Below are 27,760 nucleotides of genomic sequence, written 5' to 3'. Positions count from 1 at the left end.
CCAAGGTTTTGCATGTATTTGTGTGAATGGAAGAGAAGGATTCAGATGTATACAGATATATTACTTTTTATTCTTCCATGAAGTGTCACTTTGGCTTTACGAACAGGATGTGTTCCTCACACTTGGTTTTTTTCTGTTTAGTTTTGTATTTTTTAAAGGATTGTCACATTAGTTCTAGTTTTCTTTATGCATAAATAAAGCAAAATATAAAGTACATATACAAGTGAGCAGATGGCAAGGTGCTGCTTTGCAATACTCAGTGGATTAAATGCAAGACTTTTCCATTGCTCCAAAAAGAACTCTTTAGCCACAGCTGCAGCACCTTTCTCGCTATACATGTACAGCCGTTTTACTTCATTGCTCACCGCGAACTCTAGACATTGTTATAGTTTCTTTACTTGACAAGAAAGAATGGATCTATTGATAACTGTTAAGACTCATTAGAAAAAATATCTCTTTCTCAGATAAAAATAGGTTTTGAAATTTCTTCCTCTATATTAGACTAAAGAAAGGTGCATCTAAATTATTCTAATTTTCTTTTTGGGAAAAGAGGTCATAGTAAAAGAAGGAGGAGAAGAAAACCTAGGTAGCACGATCTCTTTCCAGATAGATACTAGGCTGATCATTAAGAGTTTCACACATGGTATAAGAAACCCAGGATCCAGGCCCTTCTCCAAAAACAACAGAGCCATGACATTCCTAAGGCACACTAAAACCATCAGGCTATCAACCATTCTGAGGCAGCAAGGGGTCATTTTTTCTTCTCCTTATGCTGAAGACCTTCCCAGAAAAACGTCCATTGAAAAATATATTTCTTCAAAACCTCTTGTGCTTTCCTCACAGGGGAAAAAATAGTTTAAATTTTTAACCAGATGTAATTACATTTTTGTATACATCTGCAATTCCAGGGGAAAACTCCTAACAGAATGAGAAAAAAAATATTCTTTCTATATAAGTTCTAGTAATACCTTTAATCACATTACAAGATTAATGCATTACCTTAATTTGTTAAATTAACACAGTTGGATTTCTAGATCAAAAAGAGAAGAAAGATTGTCATCCAACAAAAACATGTTATTAAAATGTTATTAAAACATTGCTGTTCAAAACAGGCCAAGTATTTTCTTGTGCTTGAACCCTAACAAAGGGGGTTTTCCTTAAGGCAATTATTAGCTGGTTTGTCTTCATTTTGTTACTTTTTCAGTGGGAACACCTCAGTTCTTCTGCTCAGTTAAACACACTCTAATCCATTCTTATTCCTGTGAATATCAATTGTCTTAGGACACTTTTTTGTTTTGTTTAAATAATAGTTGTGATAGGATTACTTTCTCTCAAGTTTGTATTTTACAGACAACCACAGGCCTCAGAACATTGCTGTGTGGAAAAAACACCCTGGGTCTTGACAAACAAAGCACAGCCCTGTTCAGTATTCCTTCTACTCTGAAGCAGTCTTACATCAGGTAGTGGAAGATAACCCACTTATTTCATTGCTGTTGAATGACTATTTTCCCCAGCATCCCCATTCCTTTTAAGCATAATTTACATTTTATGATTCCAGAGAGTTATCTGTTGCTGCAAAAAGATGATGCAGAAATTCCACCGCACTATGTGCAAAGGGGGCTGATTATGGAGGCTTCCACACCTTCCCTTCTCATATAGCGAAGTAAACTCCATTATAATTGATGCAGTATGCAGAAAACACAAGAGAGAGCCAATTGAGTTTAAAAGCTATACAATTGCAACCTCATTCAGGAAATGCCTGAAGGCTTACTTGAGCATTTAGTAATAAAACTGGACCACAAACTAAAGTGAATGTCCAGCTTTATATCCACAGGAGGAAAAGAAGGTACTTTTCTCCACACTGCTAAGCCTGTGTTAGCTTCTCCAGTCTTTCTCCAACAAAGCAGGATCCTAGGAATCTGGGAATATTCATCCCCATTTTTCTTAAGCTGAAGGTGGAGCTAAACACTCTTGACTGTTTTTATAATCTTAATTAGAAATTTCTATTACAATAGTACATCAGCAGCATTACCTGAAATCAAGGTCCTGTGTTGCTACATCTTGAAAAAAAAAAAATTAAAAGCAGCCATTTTCAGACTAAGCAGATTAGGAAAATAGAAATGGCCACACAGAGTTTAGGAATAGAAACAAAATTAATGTTTGGTATTCCTTTTCTGCCATGAGTGGCAATTATAGCTAATATCCGAGAAGCTTCCTGCCCTTGATCAACTGTTTGCTAGGACATTTAAAAATCATTTAAATGATCGGTAGTGGTTATTTAAAACAAGATAATCCACAATCGGAATCCACAGCATTTAATGGAATAATTGAGTGTGGAAAGAATCCAAGATCGGCCCCCAAACCAGTCATGAATATGTTCATGAAATTTGAACACATGCATATTCAACAATGGTAGAACAGATTCTGAAATAATACCAAAAATACAGGAACAACCACAACAGAAGTTGTTCTCACATGTTGTGTAGTCTACAGAAAAGAAGGCTGAGGGGAGACCTTATTGCTTGCTACAACTACCTGAAAGGAGGTTGTAGCAAGGTGGGTGTGGGTCTCTTCTCTCAAGTAACAATGAATAGGACGAGAAGAAAGAGTCTCAGGTTGCACCAGGGGAATTTTAAATTGGATATTATGAAAAATTTCTTCACCAAAAGTGTTGTTAAGCATTGGAACAGCCTGCCCAAGGAAGTGGTTGAGTCACTGTCCCTGGAGATATTTAAAAGGTGTATAGATGTGGCACTTAGGAGTATGGTTTAGTGGTGGAGTTGGTAGTGTTGTGTTAAATGAACCTACGATTCTATGAACAGCAAGTTCATATCATTGGCTATGTTACCTTATATGCTGCTTTAGACACTAGTTAATCCTTCCCTTACATGGGATTCAAGATGCCATGGTTATATCCCAAAATCTAAGCACTTCTTGCACTCACTTGATCAATATGAATGCATTTAAAGACTGCAATCCATAAAAGTTTCCTTCATACTGTATATACACATTGCCACAGCCACAGCGAAAGTATTTCAACAGATACATCATTATCAGATAGCCAAATCATATCTTTTCTGTCCAACAGTTACAGCACCACTTCATAAAGCAACAGGAACATCTGGAATTCTGCTCTCAAGGGCAGCTGGGACTGCACCACTACATCAGGAAGTGAACTGTGTTCTCCACAGGGTTTTAGTTGTTACAGCAATTACTCAGGGGCTTTAGCAGAAAAGTAACAACTATTTGGTTACTGAAAGAATTACTTGTGTACAAGGCATTTATTAGGAAAAAGTGATCTAAGTGCATAATATGCTTGTATGACATGGAGAAATCATAGACATTCGCTTTATATTTAAAATCCAGTTGAGCATGAAGGCTAGTTCCCTTTCATTTCAGAACTTTTTTCTTAAGTTGAAAAATAGTGTTATACTGATTTTACCAAACCTGCCACAAAAGATTTTTTTTCACTTACTCAATGTTCTGATATTATTTGAAAAACAGGTTGAGAAAATGCTAGGTATTGCTTCTCTCAATATGTGCTTTGGTTTCATTTTACTCTTCACAGAGACTTTGTGGCAAAAAAAGTGCAAGAAAAATTACTCATTTCTCTTCAGACACACTCTGTTACATGACAGGGAAGCAATCACTTGCAGCCTTGGTCCCTATCAGGTAAAAGAAGCCAGGTGAGAATAACTTCTTACCAAAACAGCTGTCATGTCTTCTCTAGCTTTGTCCAACACCTATGCATATGCATATGTACACCTCTACATGCTTTTCTCTTCTGTGCAGATAAATCATGGGGCCGTGGCTCACTAAATATTACATTACTGTTCATTTGGCTTCACAGATTCCCACATATCTGTAGGCATTAGATACTATGCACATACTACCTCTTTGTTCTATGTGAGGCATAGGCACATCACCCTTGCATATCCAAATGCTCTTAACTAAATTGTTAGCTAATCTTTGAGCTTTTTGGTTTCTTTGTATTTTTCTACTTTCAGCAACTGATTAATGTTTCTGCTGATTATGCTGTTACAATAGTTTTCAGAGTACAGAAAAAGAGGAAATACAACACTGCTTTAAAGACCATCAAACCTTCTTCCATTCAGATTCTTCGAAACAGTACCAGTAATAACACTACTGCTAAGAAATCAGTACCAGCCCACCTCCATGAAGCACATGTATTTTCTGATCTTGAGGGCCCAAGTTATGCTGACAGAGAAATCAGGATACTGCTTCTGTGCTATTCAAGTTGATTGATAGCTTCAAATCTGTTAATAACTTAATATGTGCAAGTATATGATAATTTCTGAAATATTCTATTCAATATTTTTCATTTCAAATTTTCTTTTTCTCTTAAAAAATCATGCCAAATCCCTCTGAGAATTGTGAAAAAATTAAGGCAAAGCAAGTTGAAGAGGGTGGTGCAAATACACTACAAATTTTTGTAGCATTTCCCCTAAATTTCCTACTAGAACCTGTTGTAACTTAAAGACCTGAAGATTATGGCTATAATATTGAATTGGGCTTTTCTTTCAAAGTCTGTGACCCCTCACAGGTTTTAGCAATTTTGTTTGTGAGCAGCTGTTACAACACCCCTAAGCTCTTCCTGACTCTTACTATTCTTACAAACACTTCCACAAACTTCAAGGAGATTTCAACATAGGCAATTATGCTCTAGGTAAATTCTAGTTTTCTGTAGGTTTCAAGAAGAAGGGGAAAGGATTTCTAGCTTTCCAGGCCAAGCTTCTATGACACGGGTGCTATGAAATCGTTATTTTTCAAAATATACTTACAAGCAAACTGTAAGAATTTCAAAAGTAGATGCCACACTTCAACACTATTTTCAGCAATTTACCTGTGTAAATTCTACATTTACACAACATACGTTCCCTGCCATTTCTATCATGTATCAAAAGGCATCATAGAAATTAAAGAAACAAAAGTTTACCTGAAGTTCACACTTGTAGGTTCACATCTGTGTAAATACTATGTGATCAAGCATGAGCTACATGCTCAGAGACACACAAGTCTGTCTGCAAAACACTAAAATGGAAAGTCCATCACATGAAGTCATAAGCCTCTAATTATTTTAATTGTTTTTTTCAATAATAAGTACACAATGGTTGTTTTAGTCACTGCAACTAGCCATCGTGATGAAGTGCAGTCACGCTAAGCCAAAGAATTTTATAAGTTATGATTCCTTTGAGATAGCAAGGAAAAAAATATAGAGTAGGAGCTGAAAACATAAGAAATCTCATTTCTTGCACTACCAAGCAGAAAGACAAACTATAACAAAAATAGAGTATTAGTATATTGGCAGAGCAGTGAAAGCAACTAGCAACAAATATAGGACGAGGAAATAAAGGAAAGCAAGGTTTTCTCAATACTTGTGCCCAAAGACCCAGAATTCTGATATTTTACTCATGACACTTCCAAATAATAAGAAAGAAAAAAATGATGTCTACAGCAGAGGAGCCAGAAGTGGTGCAGTTCCCCAGCATAATCTAAGGTTATATCAATTGAATTTGCTGTTAGAAGTTGAGAAAACTTAACCTTCCAAAATTTATAACCTACAAACATAATTTCTAGTTAAAATTCTTGGATTACCTGACAAATAAAAACTTTATTTAGACCCACTAAATATTTCTTTGAAGAATGCTCACTGCACCCTGCGAAAAATAAAAATTCCTGGTTGTAGTAGTGTGTAGTTTAAGTGAAACATTTTCACTAATATTCAGAAAGAAATAAACACAGGCAGTTCCTTTCACTTGGCCAATATACCTTTTTGCATTTTATTGATTGTTCTGCTCAACATTCTTTCTAAACCCAAAGTATTTATGAGATTTCCTTTGTATATTGTAGTATTGGAAGAACCGGAACTGTTTGTTATAGGAATGCACAGGGTCGTTAAAGAGCCATTTCTATGATCTCGGATTTGAAGGACTGTGCTTCAAAGAGGTAGCTACAGTGTCAGATATGAGGTAAAGATAATCCTCAATAAACAACTGATTGATCCAAAGTTTGTAAATTAATTCAGTAGCTTTATTTTTCTTCACTCTGCCTTCAGTATAAAATAGATCCATGTCACATACCTTTAGCAGAGATATACGCATTGATGTTTAGGTAGGATTTGTTTTTAAGCAAGAATAGAAAGGAATATCTACCTGCATGCATTTTCCATGCTTAGAATGCGAGGCTTGCATTATAGAGACAGCTCTTCTGAACCCTCATAACAATTCCTTAAGCAACAATGACTATTTCGTTTTGATTTACTCAGAGAACAAAAGTTGGATTTAAACTTTGTTAGCATTGCATGAATATTTTAGAAAGAGTTGGCCTACTTAGCCAAAATTTGAAACAGTTAGTGTATACTTGGTGCAGTACCAGACATATACAATAATCAGTTTAAAGGAAAAAAAAAAAAAGCCCTAAGTACAATTTACAAAGGCTTCATTCTTCTGTTTGCATTCTATCAGTATAAAGAAATAATGCAACTATTACAACAGTCTCCCACTAGAAATGTCAGAAAACTTCGAGCAAGTTTCACTTACACAGCATTTCTTGTCATTTGGATTACGTGGTAAGAAAAAAAAAGATCTTCACAATTAACATATTGTACACATTTTGAAAGGTTCTCAAAGATTGGGAACTGTTTCTGGAAAGACTCACTCCAATCTGGCAAACAATTACAGCACACATTACACTAAGGTGCATTAAATGTTTGGCTTCTGTGAAGGTATGGAAACATGTGCTTAGCCACAGCTAAGTTCAATAAGCAAAGCAAAATCCGTTATAATTTAAAATGGTGGTTAAAAATTAAAAATAAAACAGAGAGCAAGAGAAAGGGCAACAAGTTTAAAAGGCAAAGAACATTACAACAGTCAAGTGGAAACAAATGCGATATTATGACTGGGATGCAGTCACAGGACCATGTGTAACTCTGTTACAGCTAAACACCAATAGCTTCTGGTGAAATTAGTTCTGTGTGCTGCTTTAGGAAAAATATAAAGAAGCATATTCAAATGCCAACAAACACAAAGAAAACATAGTCATGACTATTCACAATAGCTAATTCTGTACTGAATGTGTGAATGGGACACGACTTAGGCAAAATACAAGCAGCCTCCCTTTGCCTGGGATCTTTGTAGTGTCACAAGCCAAGCAATCTAAACACGAAATGTCTCTGTGGTAGAAGGAGGGGAAGATACAAAACCCCACAAAACCAAAACTGCTTTCCCCATGGAAGAGTGGTAATTTTGGAAAACATTTGGCACCACAAGTTCAAAGACCTATTTTATCTGCATTGTAAGTACAGACCCAGAGGTTTTATAGTATTCCTGTCTCCTTGCTATTGCTTTTTGTGCCATTAATGGCATTTAAATTATAGACCTGCTGCAGCCATGTAGTCAAAACATCACGTCACCCAACGAGACACTGTATTATAATGTCAGTGTGTCTGTGTTTTAGCTGTTCTTTCATATGCTGTACTTCTCGTCAATCATCCTCTTTCTCTGCCAAAGAACAGTTACAAGAGACAAGTCTATCTTTAGACTACACTGAAATTTCTTACTCAGACAGCTGCAATGCTTCGTTCATCACATAGCGAAGAATCTTATTTACAACAACAAAATTGTTAGAGATGCAAATAGTAAAGAGCCAGATTAAAAAATGTAATATTTAATTTAAAATGAAATTGTAGGATATGGTTAGGGAGTCAGACACAAATAATGTGCTTTAACCAAACTAGCTTCTGAACCAGATTAGGTGGAATTTTTGTTTCTTTTGTTTTAAAATATTAGGTGTTTCTGTTCCCACTTTCGGTAAAATATTCTAGTTGTATTGAAACACTGTTTTCATCAGGCCAAACACTCAAAACTTCAAGTTAGTGTTTCAAAGAATTCACACTAAGGAAAAAAAAAAATCACATTATGAAACTACAGTCACCTGTTTTTATCCTGTATTGGCTTATTTCTTATTTCTAATGTCATATGCAAAGTAACAGTGATTTTTTTCTTATTAAAGACATAATCTCAACTTAGAAATGCTAAATATCAGGAATTCATGAATTTTTTTCAGCATGTTCTAAACTTGCCAAGATTATCTAGGGCAACTGAATATATTCAACAGTTCCACTGAACTTTTAAAATTTTTTCTGGAAGGGGTGGAACAGCTGGGAGGGGTGGGAATTAGCTTATAATTTTCTTTTGAAATATGAAATATTTCTTTTTAAATATGAAATACTTTTTTCCTAGTTAAAAAGATTGTTTTATATTTTTTGAGTGATGTACCTTCTTTATTTCTTTTATTTTTCCCCTCCGATGTCCTTTATTTCCCCCTTGCAGTCTATTTTAATCATAATCCAAAGGTACAGTTATTTGGCATTGGATAGCAGAGCATGAAAGCAAAACACTCTGCCCCCCGGCTATTCACTCATCCCTTCTTACAGTGAAACAACTGTAACAGAAAACAGACCACACTTTAAGAATTGGAGGTAGCTGTGCACACCTATGAAGCTCCTAAGTGTAGTTATTATCCTAAAGTGTTAATAGTCAAAAAGCTGTATTTCTTATTCCTGATGTTTAGTACAGAAAGCTCAGAGTGTCCTTCAGATATGCAAGTTCTACTCAACTAGCCAATAAAAACATGTAGAAATAGATCCACTTTAATGTCTTGAGCTGCCTTAAGTATTTTTGTCTATGGAAATGCCTCTTAAGCAGTTCCATCAGGTCTCATCAATACATACTCAGGATGACAGAAATCAGAGAGATTTCTGAAACAATGAGGTTGGAAGGAACCTCCATACCTCACCTATAACATTGTCCTGATCAAACCAGAGAAAAACCTAGTATTACCCTACAGTGACTGCCTTGTCCAAACAATTTTTAAATATCACCAAGAATGGAGATACCAGGCTCTGCTGACATGTCAGTAATAATCTGAGGCAAAACTTTAAACATTTATTTAATAACAGCTCTACGCATAGGCTTATATCATCATCCAATCACTAAAGTGGGAGAAGACCTACATTTTAGCTATAACATTCAACTGTTTTTCATAACTTATGGTCTACTTTGTAAAAATAAATAACTGTGGCATGTTAGATACTACCCCATGGTAGCTCTTGGTAAATGCTTTCAGTTTAGTCTAGACCACTATGAAATGACGTACTAAATGGTTTAGTAGTGATCGCTGAATTTAGCCATGGATGATACTTTGAAGATACTTCTAGTTTTTCCATCATTTTAATCTGACCACATTCATCATTGTCTTATTAATATTTAGTTTCTTTTAAATTAACATCATTCACTAGAACTGCCTCAAAGGCTCTTCATAAGTTTGTGCAGTCAGCCCAGACTGGCCTCATTCCAAGTACTGATGGTTTGTTCTGACAATTTGATCTGAAAATCCTTGCACAGAAGTAATTAGTCTTTCCTAAGTTCAATTCCAAAAGTCAGCATAAAAATTCCCACTTAACTTTATTGAGAGCAGAGTAAAGTAACATTAGGACCTTCTGAAAACCTTCTCTGAAGACATACTATTTAGCCTAAAGCTACCCCTAGAGCAATCCACTGTTTATAAGCAGATATGACAACCTCTCCCAAAGAATCAAAGTATTTAAAGCCCAGTGTAGCTGGGCTATAAAATGGGCAAAATGGGTAAAAATACTAGGTATCCTCTTCAGGCATCTGCTTGAAAAGATGTGGTCTTACATGACAAAGATTTAACTCATGCTTGACTGCTAGCTGGCTGTAATCTGTGTTTCAGGCATAAAATGAAAGAGTTTACTGAGGAAACACTAGGTACCTTCCCTTCTATCCTGACTCTGAACTGGCAAATCAGGTCCATTTTTAAGCATACTAATATGTTTACTGGCCTCATCAATAAGCATTCACTGATAATGACGACAAAATAGGGAGAGAACTGCATTTAAATACAAACCAAAATTAAATGATGATCTGTACACTCTTACAAAACACAAGTCTCAAGTTAGACAATAGATATTCTTGATCGTCAGGAATATTAATGATTCCACTGTATACCTTGTTATATACATATTTTTGTATCTTTTTCCTTTTTAAATCCAGGAAAAATACCATTTATTATGAAATTTAGGATGTATTGAGACAAAATAGGTATACTACATTTCTAATACACACATACTTCAATACTTGTATAGAAAGGCACAATGTGAAATACTTAAGTCAGTACATTTGCAAGCCCATGTTATTTATGGAGTGCTGATGTAAACATGTAAACAAGCCTTACAAAAAATAATGCAAAAATATTTTGGATGTTTCTCAGCTATGTAGAAAGTTTTTGCTCTAGGAGGCCCAGGAAACAGACAAATATATTTGATGTGATAAAATCCTTTCTCACTCTTTACCATATGAAAAGTCTACTATGCTTGTGTTTCAAAGATCACCCTTTATTCAGTACTGCTTACATTTAGTCAAGCTCACAGTGACCAAATTTTGAATTTCTTTACAAAATATCTCTGTTCATTTGTTTTTAAGAATTTAGGCATATTTGCCTGTATTCTCTAAATAAATACCTTGCCTTCTTTCATTTTTCAACTTGCAAGCAAGTGTAACACAACTATCTGTAACATGTGATTTGTATGTTCAAAAATCATGCATATTTAATCATTTTCTGGCATGGTTGAGAAGCAAGCACCTATATTGAGAGCCATGTGATGGGATTGAAGGGGATAATAAAGTAGAAACTATCTGTCCACTCTGGGTTTTTCACTGATTATCACCACTCAAATGCACAGGGCTGCAGAGAAACTTATAGCACAGCTACTATACCTGTGACTTTTAAATACCCTGGTAGATTCAATGATATAAAAATCAAACAAATTAGAATAAAGTTAAACTAACATACTAGAGAGGTCTTCCATATCAGTTTAATAATTACTTTTATAAGCAGACAGTTTGCCATACTCTCTTGAGTGAACATGAATCAGCATAATCTATGAACCATTTTGCTGAGATTGTCCAGAGACTTCTTTCTAAGCTGCAAATTTTGATGCACAGTTTTATTCATGTACCTGATAATAAATATCATTTTCATTATTAAGTACCAAAGCCTGATTTGAAAGAAATATGGAGACCCATAATTCAGAAAGAAAGAAACCAAAACCAACCCCAAAGCTAAAAAGACTTCCCAAACAGAGACATCTATCTCCGCATTCTGGTCCTGAAAAAAATCTCTCTGATGCCTGACCTAGGACAAGGAAGAGCTTTCTGGTTGTTTTTTATTCCTAACACAAGAAAACAGGAAACAATGTGAAGAAGTGTGATGAACAAAGTAAACCTAAGTAGAATCATATCTCAGGTGAATCGCTGTGAGAAGTTTAACAAGAAATTATATAAAAAATACACTGAGTTATCTTCAGTTTATAATTACCAACATGTCATAAGCCACAAACACATAACCCCTTGTGATGCAATCTACTTTGCCACAGTTCACAATAGAAGGGTAGCTCCTGAGGCTGTTATTTCCCTTTTCCCCTTCTTGCAGCGCATTTTTGCAACATATTTCTAAGTTTTATCATTTTATCATCTATCTGGAAGCATGCTTCTATTGCCAACTAGTATTCCCCAACAAATTTTTCATCCTCCATGAAGGGAAAAGAAGGACTGTACTACAGTGGTGGAAGAAGCAGGGAAAGTGAAGGGATGAAATACACAACCAGGCACAGTAATCCTACCAGGCCTGTATCAGGCAGCATCCATCTTAGTCATAACAGCTCTTCAGCTGCACCTCATCATAAGCTATTGCACACCACACTTCTCACAAGAATAGGCATGTCTTCCATGTTTCTGCACTCTCATTTTCATTTTACAGAAGCAACATTTGTGTGAAAGTGAAAATTTAGCCAGATTCATACTATGGCACATTTTTAAATTTTTTTTTTTCCAAGTATCCCCAAAGGCATGTAGAGAAGAGTAACTAGATTATTTTCAATTATCTGATATTCTGAATAATAAACAAAAAATATCATCATAAAGTTTCAGTAACAAAGCAGTCTAACAACTTACTCAAGCAGGTGAACACAGATAAGGAAGCTCAAAACACAGTTAACTCCTTCAAAGGCAATTAGAAAGGAAAATCCCTTCTTAGAAAATCCCCAAGTAAAAACGAAAATTCCCCTTTTTAAGACAGACTCCAGCTGGCATACTCAGAGTAGAAGAAATGTGCATAGCACTTTTTAAGGCTCAACTCTGCAGATAAGCAATGTTCCATACATTGAAGGTGGGTCATAACATTATCAAAATAAAGGTTATCAAAGGGTTTTGGGGCTTTGCTTGTTTAGTGTTTTTTTCAAACGCACAGGAGAAAAAACTACCTTGAAGGTTATAGGTTGCTCCCACAAGTAATTCTCCATATTAATAACTGTAACACAAGAAGTATATCTCAGAGATGTTTCCCATTGTTTTAAGTCCAGAAAAGAACTTTTAAGAGATAAGGAGCCTTCTGTTTTCATCTGGGCCAAGTGACTACATGCTGGCAGAGTAATAAATAGAAATGAACTCTGAAGTTTGGTACTTTTAGTGTGGCTTTTTTCAAAGCTAATTTTCATATTAAAAAATCCTCCTGGGATGCTCAAATTCATATGGTAACATTTTCAGCTACCAAAATTATGTACATAAATCCCAGGTTCATACATTAGACATATAGAATTAGCAGGTGAAGATAAATCCTTTGATAATGGAAAAAGACTTTGTGGCTCTGAATTACCTGCTGAACCTCTTCATGGAGAACTATCCTGCTGCAGAACACATCCTGCTTACAGATTTCGTCTCTGTGCCATGTCACATGTCAACCAGAAGCTGTCACTTCAGCAGAAGGACCAATATCAAGTTACGCCTAAGATAAAAGCACAACATCCAAAATGAATACATTAGTCTCTTTGTTAAGGAGAAGAAGAATCAAGCAGACCCCAAATTGTTAAATCCATTCCCCAGTTAGAGGGAGAGGGGAGGGAGGACAGGAAGCCCTGATGGTAGGTTAGGGCAATGTAACAACTAAAGAAATAACAAATGTTGCATTTGCCTTCCAAGCACCTATATGAAAATATCCATAGAGATTTATATCTAGGCAGCTATATAAATTCCTTAAAGAGCTGCGCATATAAGAGGACTTCCAGAAGTCAACATGGTGAAAACAGCATTTCTAAATCACGCAGGGGAATAGCGAGAGCCATGGGTCTAGAACTGCAGCTTCAAAACTTGATTTAATGTTGCTGCTATTTCAGCGATAAGACCAGCAACTATTTTCTGGAGTTTGTCCCTGAAAAGAATCCTGTCCCAACTGACAGGAACAAGCACTTTTACTATCTCGCTTCTGAAGGAATAGGTTACTCATCCAGGACATGGAAAACCTAGATTCAAGTTCCAGCTTCATCAGTGGGATTTTGAACCCGAATCCCTCCCCACTAACTGACCAGACATTCTGATTGAGTGACATTCTCAAATGTCTCCTCAATAAGCTTTCACAATCTGCACAATTAAATATTCAGTTGGCAATAGAGAATATGCTCAGCTACAGTTTGGTGATTGAGACACTGACTTCCCTCTTCTTTGGGATTGCTCCAATCACTGCTTCTGAGAGCAGAAAGCATGGGGAAGGGAGCCATGTGCTCCTTCAGGCTATTGTGCAAGACATGCTGAAGTGAGGCCAGCAGGGCACTTCTGCAGAGTGATGATCAGCACTAGCCTGGCCAAAACAATGGGGAATTCATTTTGGTGGCCAGAGGCGTTGGGCACCTCCATAGTAAGACAAGCACTGAATAGGTTGCTTTGAGAGTTCAGATGTTGAATTTAGGTACTATGTGCTAGTTAAGATCTTAATCCAGCTATCGAAGATATTTAAGCAAAATAATAGAACTTCATTTGGTTTTCACTAGGCTAGTTTTGTCATGATTACTTTAAATGCCTACTAAAAATTATTTGCATATTTTAAGAATGATTGGAAAATTCATTCTACTCTTACACAATCAAAAGGCTCTCAGCACTTTTAGGAAGGTCGTTGGATATTATAAAAACTAGAAATTTCCCAAAGACACATTTAAAACAGTGAAAAGGATTTGTTTCATATTAGCCTCTGCATTACTTTTTCTGATATTAGTTTCAATATTACATCATTTTAATGTTCTGTATGCCAGCTCCTTACAGACATCATGCAGGTGGTGAAAGGTGAGAGCAGCTGACTTGTTTTGTAGGTACTCTGCTAGTTGGCACTCTGTGCAAGTGCAAGGCAGTTTGATGTTGATATTCAGACTTTATTGGCAGCAAAACACTTTGTTTAAAACAGAAGAATTTCTAAATTCACTAAACTTAAGACTTGGCAGGTGAAGAACTGAATGACAAATGCCACAGTAGCTGAGCATAAAGGCATTCCATGTAATACAAGATACTAAAAGGAAACCAGATAGGAACTTGTTACCATTTGAGACTGGAGACCGGTTTAGCTCCTTAACTCTGCAGGATGGCAAGACACTTCTTGCATAACAGCAAATTCAAATGGCTTTTTCAAATCCTGCCATCTTTTCACTGGAGAACAGAAGATTAGACTTCTACAGACTCTGAGAGACAGGGTGTGGAGCCAGCAGAAATATTTAGCATAGAGTGACTGATTTCTGGCACCATCTAGTTTTTCTGTATGGGGAATCTGGCAGTCTGGTAGGTGCTTTTCAAAGGCGCTGATTGAATAGTTGATACTAGTGTTATACAAAGGCTCCAAACAGCACAAGAAATAACAAGAAAGAGTAGGTCTTAAGCCCTAAACTATGGTGTTTGGGGAGGGAGGAGGTGTTGGTTGATTTGGTTTGGTTTTTAAGAAAAAAAAGATAGTGGGGGGGAAAAACCCTGGGCAGAATGCCAAAGACATTTTTCATCATTCAGCTTCTGAATATGTGTCTCTGACAAACACCTAATAAATATCAAGCACGTTAGGCATAAAGAAACCATAATGCAGGAAAGACTGTTAGTTCATATTTTCATGAGACATAGCATAATCTGCAACATACAGATTTTTTTTTTTACCAATAAATCTATCCCCATTTCCATTCAGAATAGTAAAACTCCAAGTCTTTGTGATTATAAAGAGAGTAGATTTGTACTCATTCAATACACTTACGAGGAATTTTCAACTATAGAATCTCCAGTTCATCACCACCAGCCCTGCATGAAAAACTGTTGATCATTTGAGAACAGCAGCCATGTTTTGTTGTGGAATGTCAAAATGGAACCAGCTGATGAGATGTACGTGATTTGAATGCTTGTGCACTGTAAAAATTTGCAGAAACATCAGTATAAAGACACATTTGCAGACTTACACCTTGGGAAACCAGAAAGGAAGATAAATAAAGTTAGTTTGTGCCCTCAGTTGGGGAGGAAAGGGTGGAGAAAGAGTAAAACAAAAATCTTACTGGACTGTACTAGGCAAGCAAGCATAATTCTACCAATTGAGAACATTTGTTCAAATTGCAGAGTGGAACTTTTCTCCATTTGCCTGAAATCACCTGGAATATGCTTTAGGAGCTAATCCCTTCACAATTGGTTTGTTCAACATAGGGCCAGTCAAAGTAATGATTCTAAAATTCATGACCAACCCAATGCACTTTTTCATTTACTTGATCTCAACTACATGCATGCACAGCTACTGAAAGAGAAAATAAGTTATGTTTACACACAACTAATGCATATAAATTTCCAAATGGAACACAGTTACATGCTTTTTCCTATAATCCACCTGAAGTGATATTTCTTTGCCTCTCCCTTAGCATCCTCCATGTGTATAGGCACATTATCTCAGTAAAGGTTATTCTGCTACTGATATATTCGTGATCAGCCTTTGTGTTTTGTGATTTCATCCAATAACTGACAAGTTAGTGCAAGGGAGACATAGCTGCCCATTTGTTTTAATTGTATTTCAAAGGTTCTCCTTTAAAGAAGAGGCCTAAATCTCTTTTCTCTAGATATATAGGGGATTTTCGACTACACATTTTACACTTCTGTTTAAGTGTGAAGGATGTATATTTTTCATGGCAAAGGGACAGATGTTGTCTGATGATTAGCAAGTTAATATTTGATGTGTCATGAATGAGTATCAAAGCGGGAAGGAAATTCAAGATTTAGACCTCCATAAGAACTCAAACAAACCCAATATGAACTGCAAGCAAAAGTCCAAACTGAAATTTGAAACTACTCTCAAAGTCAGCACCTGTTATTTGAAGACACATTAAGTTCATTGAACAGTTACAGATCAAAATGGAAGATCAAGTAAAACCAAATTAGCTAATGGGAACAGACCAGAGAACATGTTCATAAAGGGGAAAATAAAATTGAGGCATCAGTTAAGAGTCTATATCTTCGGTGTCTGTTAATGGTTTTATCTTCAGTTATATGTTAATCAGTTGTAAATACTATGAAGAGTTAGTGTCTACATAATTTGGATGAGTCACAGGTACTAGAACTAAAGAATCTCAGGCTAGTGCATATTGTTCATTCCAAAAGATGCTTTACATGGAATTTAACACACTTCTGTGTTATTTTTGCACTCGGATTCCCCTTTTCAGTGATGCACAAAAGAAAGCACTGGAATTTTTAGCAGAAATTCCACTGAATGTTAAAGGAAGGGATCTTCAAAATCCCTTAGTCCTTTGGAAATTACGTATATGCAGTTTCAGGGTAATATTGTGTTAGAAAGGCATGGAAGGTAATTTTCTAGAAAGTATTAAAGAACTTTCACTAAGGTCATCTCCCTTCTGCCTTTATGTATGGCTATTCTGAAGCAGAGTGGCTTGCACATGCGTAAACACACACATGCATACGCGCAAGTTCTCGGCTGCCTATGTTTGTGCTCATTTGTTTTATTGTCAGCATGCCTGATCTGAAATTGTCTGCCTCATAGCTCCTCAAGATGAATGTGATCATGGGTTTTATTGAAGACATTATTGCATTGCTGATGTCCTTTTTGTAGAAGGCACCTCTGCTCTCTTCGTCCACATGATGTCAGATTTCTTGGCATGCACATATGCAAACCTCCTCCCCAAAAAGTCAGACATGACCTTTCTCCCTACTGTATTCGAATGCACCAAATTTGCTAAGTTGCAAACTTAGCTCCTCCCCTAAAAAAAAAAATACAAAGGAAAACCTACATTAAGCAAGTACTGAGTCAGAAGACACTTACATTGTGTGGGTAATCCAATATAATGATAAACAGCTGAATAAGACTCCAATCCTAACCTTCAGGTACCCAAAATAGGTATTTGAGAATAAGCATTGGAAAGAAGGCAAATAACAGAGGAGATGGGAAAACTGTTAAAAATATTTCAGAAATGGGGTACTGCTACCTTTATTTTTGATATTTAGGAGGAGTTTGTCATGACTGCAGAAGCCCACTCCCTTTTTGCACTGAATAATTCCCAGTATTTTTGTATCATCACATCTCAGATACACATACTGAAGACTTTCTAATCTTGCAAGTGTGGGTAGAGAGAAAGAGGAGGAGAGCAAAAAATACCAACAAGCTTCCCCACTCCCATTTACCTTCATGTTACTGAATGAAAATTCTCTCTCCAAATACTTGAGGAATTCACTGCCCCTACAATAGAGGGAGAAGAAGACTGAAAGGAGGTTACTGATTTGGATGTGCATCATAAGTTTCCTTTTTCTTTTATAATTAAAAAATATTTATATGTATGTTTCTCAAACTGGGTATGTGTGTGTGAAATTGCAGCTCCAGAAAAAGAAGTGACCAGGAATTGTCACAGGTTATTGCCTTGTTAAATGGATTTTACATATTTGAGTAGAATCTGGACCTCAAAAACCATTAGTCTTCATTTTCCTTCCAGTTTTTGCTCTAGAGAAGGTGAGTTAAATTGCTAAGTATTCTAGCTGCTCCTGATTCTTCTTCCTCACTTCACTGTATCTTACATTATATTAGCAGCACTGTGAACAGCATATGACAATAATACTAAGCTGTTACACAAGATACTCAGACTAGACCCTCATATACCAATTAAGCCTGATCTGCTTTTCACAATATGAAAAATAAGTTCCAGAGACATGAACAAACTGTCTATGCCCTTTCTTTTGTCAAATTATATTCCTCCTTCCATGCTATTCATTGATTTATTTCTTTGTCAGTGTCATGTTCTGTCTCCAACAGCCTTTAGGGACATTATTTGGAACCTTTAACCAGTCTCAATCAATTGGATGAGGTCAGCTATCGCATCCATGGGTCCATCAAGATTAGAACGCATTTCTCCTAAGTCCAAGTGCAGTGCCTTATTCAGACAGCTACTCTGCCTGCTAGTTATCAGGTTGAACTGAAAACAAAAGTTATAATAAAAGACAGCAGGATCATTATTTCTCCCTTCTGCCCCCCTCCTCAAGTGCCTGAGGTCATTTTCCACAACAAAAATGAAAGCCCTTCTTGGAAGTGTTTTTGTGCTAAACAGCAGTGGTTAATTTCTTGCAACTAATTAGTTATTCAAGTGAAAGTATAATGATCCTCCAACATGATTGAAAGTGCTTCAACTGAGTTTCCTGCTAACAGCATACTTCTAGAAAAGATGCAATAAATCAGCAGGGTTATGGAAATCTTTAAACAAAGCAAGACTACAACAGGAACCCATTAAAGATATAACCATGTAATATTTATGTACCTAGCTGACTTGTGCTTTTAACCTAGCACTTTCAGCTATAGCTTTTTAGCACCTAGGTCATATTCACTAAGAATGAAATTCACCCTATCTGCTAAAAGCTCGCATAATGTCTTTGCATTAGGTGCTTGGAATATAGAGCTCCCACAAGACTTAATTGATGGAGCCTTCCCACTGAATGGAATTTCATCCAGATTTTTCTAAAGGAAAATATAAATAGAACACCTTTAAGCTGCACAGAAATTGTAATGTGTGAGTTTCAAAGCCCCTGATTACCCTTAGCAAGAAAATCACTAGGTACCAAAACAAGAAAGATTTTATAAATCCAAGGAGGTATTGATGCAGAAATAAAACTTCAAGGGATAGCCAATGTCATCTGTTCAGATGATGATTTGTTGATTATGAGTGGTTACTGAAATAGTAACATTGGATCTCTTGAGATTTGTAAAGACAGTACTGACTATATGAAATGCCATCCACTTGCTCCAAAAACCATTCATTACAGGTTAGGTATTTAAATGTGTTAGGTACTGTGGAAAAGGAAGACTGTTGTGTAGAAATATAATTTGATTATGATAGTGCCTTCTGAATGTTACAGATATACAAATCTGATCCCTTCAGGTTTCCAAAATTAATTTCTCTTTCTGTCATCACATTAAGCTATGTCTGCATGTGTGTTTACAAGTATTTTTAAAACACAGACAAAAGCCTGTGAAGCACAGGGAATGGTTTAACAATCCTGACTTAGTTCAGCTATTTCTGTTTCCTCTCATCCCATTCACTCATTTACTTCATTGCCAATCTTCCAGTCAGTCTTCCCACAGTTTTAAGCAGAATTTAGATTCACAAACAGGTTTCAGTCAGGATCCCAAACATAATTTCCTGGCCTACCCTTTCTTACTGCAACAGATAGCTGCAAAAAGAGAAACCTCACTGCTGTGGGGCTGGGAAAGGGGATCTTTGGGAAAGGGTGTAGGAAATGCAGTTTCCGGGACTCTGGGAGGTAGGAGGATGGCCGTCACTCCCTCTTCCCAATAAAACCATCTTTGCTCTCACTGTAGGTTTTTAGACCAATGACCACTTTCAAATCTCACTTTCTGTTGGAAAAGTAAATTAGGAGTCCAGCTCAATTTTGTCAATAGAAAGTTTAAAGAGGTTGCAGGAGCACAAAGAGGGTTCCAAAGGGCAGCTGAACTGAACAGGAACAAGGAAGAGGGTGCAGAGAGTGCCACAAATATACAGGCAGATTTAAAACATTAAACGGTGCATCATATTTTAACAATAAAGATAAGGCTTTTAAAATAGTTCTTGCAATCTTGTATCTATTTATTGTGGGCTTTTTTCTTTAGAAAAATTTATTACTTTCAAATACTCTTGCTGGGGAAGAAAATAAGTAGTTCGTACGTGTTGGTCTTCATAAAAGAAGCAACAGAAAACAGTAAACTAACTATGCATTTCTTCCCTGCATACATGGGATTATGCATCACATTTGTGCGGTAATTCATTGTATCCAGTACAAGTAAGTGTACTGCAATGGGTTTTGCTATGCTAGATATTTAAACTGTGTGTCCAGTCCTTCAAAGCCTGAGCTTGTTCTGTGTTCAAAGCTTCGCAGAATGAGTCAATAGAGTATTTGTTTTGAATGGTTGTTCTTAGATAACAGTAACAAAAATCCAAAACTTGTTTACATCATTTAACATGCTTAAAAGCTTAGCTCAATACACTAAAAAGAAAACATCAAGTAAGCAGAAAAATGCAGTTCTTTAGAATGGTCTGTGCTGTCGAAAATAAGAAGTTACACCATTAAAAGACGAAAAGAATGTTTTATAAACTCTGGGCCAAAAACTGTTTTGTTTTTAAACTGAAGGAACGACTGGTATAAAAAGATTTCAAGGAATTTCCTCTTTTGCCTGAAGAGAGCCGTGAGCCCTTCTACTACCCCAAACTGCACACAGGAGCAAATGCAAGGCGTGCCTGTGTTGTGGGTCCTAAACAGTAACCCTTGTTTATAAGAGCATACAGAATGTATGATGGAGAGTCAAAATGAAGCAAATCTGGCAATTCCACCAATCCTATGAAAGCTTTGTTCCCATCTGAGCAGTAATTTCAGCTCTAATGCAAACATTACTTCAGCTGTTTAGCAAGTGCCCCTCTACTATTTTCTTAACTTGTATTGACATCTTAAGAACAAGATTTCATCAACATTTACACAGAGACATCCATAGAGTGTTCAACATACTATTGAACTGCGTTTACGTCCTAACTTCTGCAAAATACAGTGATATTTTTAGGAACAAAGATGAAACATAATCTCTCATCTGTTTCAAATTACACATTTAAAAAACTAAATATGTTAGCAACAAATAGATTTCCATACAGAAATTTCACAAAGGAAAAAGTGCAAGAATGCAGACTACAATTACAGTAAAGGAAATAATGCAAACAAGAAATTATTTAGCATCTTTAATTTTCAGAACTGTAGTTCTAACTGAATGCTCTTTGCCTTAAGTTAGTATCCAGTACTGTGTAACAAACAGTGTTTGACAAAGCACACTTTTTAATATTTCCATGCTACACTTGAAGCTCCTGATACTTAATCTGGATGCAGACAGAACTCAAAAAGGTGCCTCTTTTCTAGTGAAGACATGATTTCCCCTCTAAAGGCCTGGGGCAATGAGCCTCAAATGCTAATAGCCTGAGTTGTGTGCAATAGCCCTATATTGTTTATATAGCACTTCACATGTTCAAAGCAGTATGAGATATCAGCCATCACTACACTTTTATGAGGCTGTATTGCCCACTAAACATTAGAGTTTAAATTACTTGCTTTTGATCAAAAGAAACTTTGTGCAGCAGAACCATAATTATTTGAATTTGACAATTCTCACAGTCCATTCCTACAGTGACTCAAAGAAGAGGGGGATGGGATGTTAAAGCCAGTTGCTACTTCGCTCTACTCTGGCAGTGAGATACAGACACATGGAGAATCCCTAAGCTTACTTGCACTCAAATGATAACTTTTCTGGTAACTTTTAAGAAATAATTAAAACTCAGAAGCACAAATTAAACAAAATGTTTTAAAAGATCCTGAATATGTTTTTCTGAATATATGTATTTCATATAGTCAATGTGAAGAACCTAAAAGACAACATAAAGGAAATACTGAAATACTTCAGCAATCCTAAATGGGGATCCTCATTCATTCTGAAGTAGTTTGGGGTTTTTAAAACCAAGATTAGTAGGCAAGTTAAGAGGAAGAAGGTAATTTTCTGCAGGTAGTGAATGACAATATACTGTGTAATACTTGATTACAGTAGGACTCAATGACAAAATATAGAATATTTTACTCTCCATTTTTATAAATAATATAATTCCAGAAATTTAGTTGCTATGTTGACATTTATAAATCTAGTCTCAAAACATTCTGTCTCTCCATTCCCATAAAATAAATAAAAAGATAATGGAGATGTTGAAAACCAACTGGTGAATCCACAGTCTGGGTACATATGACAACCAAATAAATGCTTGACATGGACACTAAACAGGATACATCCTGAAGATTCTTCTCTCTAAAGCTGAAAACTCTTCATGTAAATATACTAACTCTGAGACTGCGTTAAAAGAAAGGATAAGAAAATTATTATCCTTTGCCTTTCCATGAAGCATCCATCCTATCATGCAATATTGTCTTTCCCACATCTTACATTAACTTGTACTCAGTCTTGTTTTCCACATGTACCATATGTTTTCTGAGCACAGCTTCACAGTTATTTGCCTTCGAATCTTGCCTGCGGGATCACATGGGAAATAGATCATACCACTACGACAAAATGTAGAGTGCTACGCACAATCCAGATTAATCAGATTAGAAAAGGATGCCCGTTTAAAGCTATCAAAGGAAGGAGGAGAATAAGAAATTCCCTTCAAAGCAATAAGTAAAGAGTGTTGCTAACAGAACCTCTTGTGTTTTCACTGAAAAGATCATGTTGCTCTTAATATTTAGGCCATCTATCATACAACTTCCATTTGACATCTTTTGGGTACAGGCCACAAAGAATTCTACAACAGTCTGTGCTTGCACGTTATACTGTTTTTATTTGCATTGCCTGAAAAATTAAGTAAATGAAATATTTGTTAAAATATTAAAGTTTAAGCATAATATCAGTAGGTGAGCATTACTTCATGGATAGTAATGTAAAAAACAGTTACCATACTCCATCTACTGATCTAAAGAACAGATGTTTGCATATGATTTATGGACACTGAAATATGTGGATATCTTCCATAAATAGTAATGTTTGCCTGTAACAAAGAGTGGAGAATTGTCATCCAAAGGGCTAGGAAACTGCAGGGAGCATTAGAATTTATTCACCATTTTCTTGACTTTTTTAAAAAAGCAAAGCTTATAGATCCAGTGCCACAATCCTGTCTGTTGGAAATGCTGACAATTTTAAACAGGACTAACAACATGAAGTAATAAATTGCAGTCGAGCTCAATAGGTCAGATTGTCCACTTAGAAGACGTGAATGCAACTGTGATTTATTAAATGAGAGTAACAATTTATACCAATTGCGGTACAGTAAGTCTAAAGTGTTCAAAAAGAAAGCCTATATTGCCTTAGGTATTGTTACATTAAACATTGTTTTGGAAGTGGCTTAATATCAATATTTAAAAAAATACTGATAGGGTAAAAGTCTTATAGTCAAAACATAGTTTTGAACTTTGCAATTAAATTATTTCAGGAAGTGAAATTAAATGTTTGATTGAACTAATATCATTGCTGCTCATCATATTTGTTCTGTTCCTAAATTAGCTTGGCTAATCAGCATCCCACCTTATAGCCTGTGTGGTAGACATGTAATATTATCTGATGGATTTAATTTCAAGAGCACAGTCAAATTTTGGATGGCAGACTTCCTGAAATAGTTAGTCAAAGGCTGCAAACACATGAACTAGCATACTTGGAGATGTCCTGGTTTCTGGGTCAGCAGAACTTTGATAGGACTCAATGAACTGCAGATTACTCTGTGATGGGTGTGCACATGAAAAAAGTTTTAATTTCATTTAATAAGCAGTTTTGTGATTATTATTTGAGATCAAATTGTGTTTTCTGATGTGTCAAAACGTTTTTTCCCCTTCATTTCATGAGCAATAACTGGGATGATTCTGAACAACCTGAGGTTTCTTCATATCATAATGTACAAAAAAGCAGCCTTGTAAAATGCAGAATTTAAACAAGGCAATCACAATTTTCTCTCCTGTCTCAGGCTGGCATGCACTAGTGCTTCAAGATGTTATGCAGCTGCTACTTTTCTCCAGAGATGGCTGTACTCCAGTAAATGGTGAAGTAACCCCTAAAATATCTTTCTTTTTTTCCAGCAGAGGGTTATAAAGATATTTCTATAGATTGAAGGAAACTTGAAAACACTGATTGTCTAGTTGGATTTCTTGAAAGACACTGGTTTTAGAATTAGTGCATTAGCAATTAGGAACTGACACTCTACTCCAACACGCTGCAGAAACAACTACAGCAAGTGTTTGTAGAATACAGTGAGAGTCTTAGATTACAGTGAAGGTTGTTGGATTCAGTTCTTGCAGTTTTTAAGACCACAGAAGAAATGTACACTTTTCATTTTGTCAGATAAAGGACTTCCTCTTGATAGCTGCACAGAGTTTTTACTTTCAGCATATAACTTAAGGTCATCCAAGAATAAATTGAAGCTCTAATAACTACAGTCAGCTGGATTTAATTTCTTTTGGTGGAAGTATAACAGTGTCAATATTTATTGAGATTTAGTATTACTGGTAATTTATTGCAGGTAAAATGTCAATACAAGATGAACATTTGTCATTTGAGAACAGTGTAATAAAAGGAATGAACATGTAACATGAAAAAATAGAAAAAGTCCTAAGAACTGATAAATGCTCATTCTACTTTTTTTTTCAGATATGCATCCATGTGCCAGCTCGTACAAATGCAGATGCCACTGATGTCAATGGAGCTGTGTCAATTTACACTTGCTGAGTATCTGATCCCAAGTGTGTTAGTGCAATTTTTAGACACTGCCACTAGAATTCACTTTTACAACACAATTAAAAACATGTCCATGCATTGCATTTCTTCCTGTCCCCAAGTGTGTAACTGAAAGCCTGTGGAAGTGGGCAAGTGTGAGGTGGAAGTAACCTACAACTTTATCCATTAAATAACTTTGCAATATGAGTATTAACAGGACTGTTCTGTTTTCTTCCCTTTATAGAAATGTATATTTACCTTCAAAAAGTCTTAGCTCCACCTTCCAGCAGCAATTCAGTGCCAGTAAAAAAAAAAAGTTGCTGTGAACCATGCAGAGTACCTACCATATAGATATGTTAAAATCTTACTGTGATCAGTGTACAATCTGAATAGACTGTTTTAATGCATTAGGAAAATTATCTAAAATCATAAGAAACCCCACAAATCTGAGATCTATGTATTCACTTAAGTATTTATTTGTAAGCAATCTCACTGCTGTACAAGCAGTAAGATTGTTAAAAGTACTAAACCAACTGTTTGAAGTAGACTGCAAGCCAGACCCATCTGTCAACTACCATTAATATTTCATCAACCATTTATGAGGGGGAGGGATAAAGAAGAAAGGAAGGCAGTAATCAGGGCAGAGTAGTACTTCATAGCTCTAGCCACTATTTCCAAGTAGGGAGTGAGAGCTTTTATTATTGTTTTACACAAGGCAGCTGTTAAACGTAATTGTACTGTATAACGGTTGCTAGTATTAACCAGTACAATGAAGTTGAACGTTAGTCTTTAGATTCAAGATATCAAGGTCGAAATGGGAAAGCTAACTAATGAGAACCAAAGATGCAGTTCATGTAGCATTGAAGTGATTGTCTGTATTTTCAGCATAACACCCATATCTTCAATTTAGGTCAGGCCATGAAGAGAAGGAAAGGACTGAAGATGAGATGCTCTACTTCACACAGTTGCCCTCTGGAAGGAATGGCAAAGGCAGTCACTTAAATTAAGTACAGGTCATCAGACAAGATATCTAATCTATTCCTAAGACCGGCAGCCCCAGCAGTCCAAATCCCTATGGCCTTTACAGCGACACAACGAACTATTTCCTCATGTACTTCTGTCAATTCATGTTAGGTTCCAATGTTTTTAAAGCAATATTTCATGTACACCATGACCCTATTGCTCATATGAAGGAAAATGCTTTGGTTTATTTATGACCTACTAACCTTAAATAAAAAAAAGCATACACCCAATCTGAATGTTCACGTAAGCCTGCAGATCTGAAGTAAAATTTAAAATAAAGCTGGCATTTGTAGCAGCAAGCTAAGCCCAGTAAGAGATTTAAAAAAAATGAAAACCAGATGAGAGAAGATGAAAGCATTTTTACCCTGCATAACCTGCACACATCAGGAATCAGGGTTGGAGCTCAGGAATACTGTTTATGTTTTTGTACTTACAAGTTTCAGCCCTTTTCAACAGAGGCTATGTATCCAAAGAAAGACTGAGACTTTTTCATTTTGGGGAGTGGGAAGGGAATAATAATAACCTGTGAAAGTAATTCCTTCTATGATGCAATCCACCCAGCTGCAATCTCTACATATTTCCCCTCCTTCCCCTATTCCCCCTCCTAACTGCCAGGTGTCAGCCAAGCAAGACCCTATATTGAAATGTGAAGAGACAGAGGGAAGCAGGAAATAAGAACATAGGAATCAGCACTGAAAAAAAATGGCACACAGAAAGCAAGCTACAATAGGGAGGATGTTGAACATGAGTGAGTCTAAAGCATAAAGTCTATTCATTTGGCTAGAACAATATTGAACAGGCGCAGATGCAGAAAAGACTACTGAGTTGGTAAGTCATTCTTTCATCCCTCATGCTGGTGTAAAGAACTCCTTTTGTAAGTTCCATGGAATTATACTGTAGAAGAGTCAGTACAACTAAATGGAAGAAAAAGAAAAAAGAAACCAAACTTCAGAGCTGAAGTATGAAGTATCAACAGCAAATATCCCATACTGCTGTATCAGGGTGGGGGAGAAAGACCTCCATATTTTGTTAGAATTTAGAGGTATCCACAGTCACAGTTGCCTTCCTGCACATGTATTCTACCATAAAGGAGAAAATTAGTTGATTTCTTTCCTTTTCCCCAAAAGGCTACATTAATGCCTCTCTATCCTTTAGATATATTTAACAGAAAATACATTTGTGTTAAATGATGTCATAAATACCTCTATATGCAGAGCAATTAGTTGAAAGAAACAGCTAGGACAAAGTCCTTGTCATGGTGTTTGCTTACAAAATATATACAGGCATCACAGATACAACCTGCAGTCTTTTGGTGCCAGTTTCCTTTACGGAAGTACAAACAATTTTAACAAAATCCTCAACAACCAGAAATGGATGAGAAAGAATATATAATGTCTTTTACCAAAGAACAAGGTAAACAAACAGCAGTTTTTAGAATGCAATAATTTCAGTGCAGCACGGTAAGAGCGGACCTAGCAAAAGATAATTCAGACCAGCTGAGCTGCAAGACCACCTTCTGCAGGAGAACTCTGCTCACAAATGCAAATAAGGTAAAATTCCTAGGTTATCATGTTTGGCCTTCTGATCCAGCCTCTAAAACCCTTCCCGTACAACATGAGTATTGCAACCCTAACATAAGTTTTTTAAATATTTATTTTAACAAATGAGGATAATTGAGTTGGAAAGCTCCAAGGATTGGAAATAAGTGTTGTGCTACTGTGGAAATTTTTAAGTATAAGCACTTTAATGTGTAATGATCAGGTTCTGGATATGGACAGCATGCTGCCATCTAACAAAAAAAACATGAAAAGAAATTTAGGTCATCAGTTCTCGACGTATGTTCACCTTTTTTCCTTCTGAAAACCATCATAACACATTCTGCATTTATGACATCTTGTAAGGAAAAAAGGCCTTTTGTTTCTAAAAGGTGTATTGAGAAATTAAGCATTCTTAAAAGAAAATTTATTTTCCATCAATCCTATGCAAGTTTAAATCCAATTGAACCATATCAGCAGAAGAAATTTTAGTCAATTGGGCA

The 27,760-nt window shown here is 36.1% G+C and overlaps 1 long non-coding RNA gene across 1 annotated transcript in view; it reads left to right on the top strand.

Moving 5' to 3' along the window:
* Nucleotides 1–26,418, top strand: part of LOC138723480 (uncharacterized) — a 61,186-nt gene extending 34,768 nt beyond the window's left edge. Inside the window, exon 3 of the long non-coding RNA XR_011337876.1 lies at nt 24,634–26,418. This is a non-coding gene — a long non-coding RNA (uncharacterized lncRNA). The remainder of the gene's footprint in view (nt 1–24,633) is intronic.
* Nucleotides 26,419–27,760: the final 1,342 nt, after the last annotated feature.

This window comes from Phaenicophaeus curvirostris, chromosome 8 (genome assembly GCF_032191515.1).
Source record: "Phaenicophaeus curvirostris isolate KB17595 chromosome 8, BPBGC_Pcur_1.0, whole genome shotgun sequence".
Classification (NCBI taxonomy): Eukaryota; Metazoa; Chordata; class Aves; order Cuculiformes; family Cuculidae; genus Phaenicophaeus; species Phaenicophaeus curvirostris.
Note: the sequence above shows the minus strand (reverse complement) of the source record. Positions and strands in the feature narration are given on the sequence as shown.